The following is a 431-nucleotide window of genomic DNA, read 5'->3' as shown; positions in this document are numbered from 1 at the left end:
CAAATCAGAGCTTTGTTGGATCATATAATAATCTGCTGCTAAGTGCGTAGTTGGAGGGTTTCTCCCCAGCCTGCGCTTGACTCCTGCAAAGCCATCCTAAAGTTTCTGAAGGAGCAGAGCTGTTCTGTGAGGGCACCTGACTCTGCCCTACAAGCATTCTCCTTTGCTGGGAGTTGGTGATTTAATTAGCATTGTTTTGAGTCAAGGTGTTCTGTTTTTACCCAAAATGGGGCCTTTACCTGAAATGACTGCCACCTGATCTTTGCATGAAGGAAATGCTGGCCTTCTGCTTCTCAGAACTTTGCAAACCTGTCAGGGGCTCCCATATGACTCCACCGTGCTCTGTATAGGAAATTATGAGACATTATCAGATCCGAGCTATACTTTTGCTGCAGCAAGATAATTTCTGCAGGCACGACACCTGGCTGGCC

The sequence above is a fragment of the Manis javanica genome, chromosome 17, assembly GCF_040802235.1.
Source record: "Manis javanica isolate MJ-LG chromosome 17, MJ_LKY, whole genome shotgun sequence".
NCBI classification, from domain to species: Eukaryota; Metazoa; Chordata; class Mammalia; order Pholidota; family Manidae; genus Manis; species Manis javanica.
Note: the sequence above shows the minus strand (reverse complement) of the source record.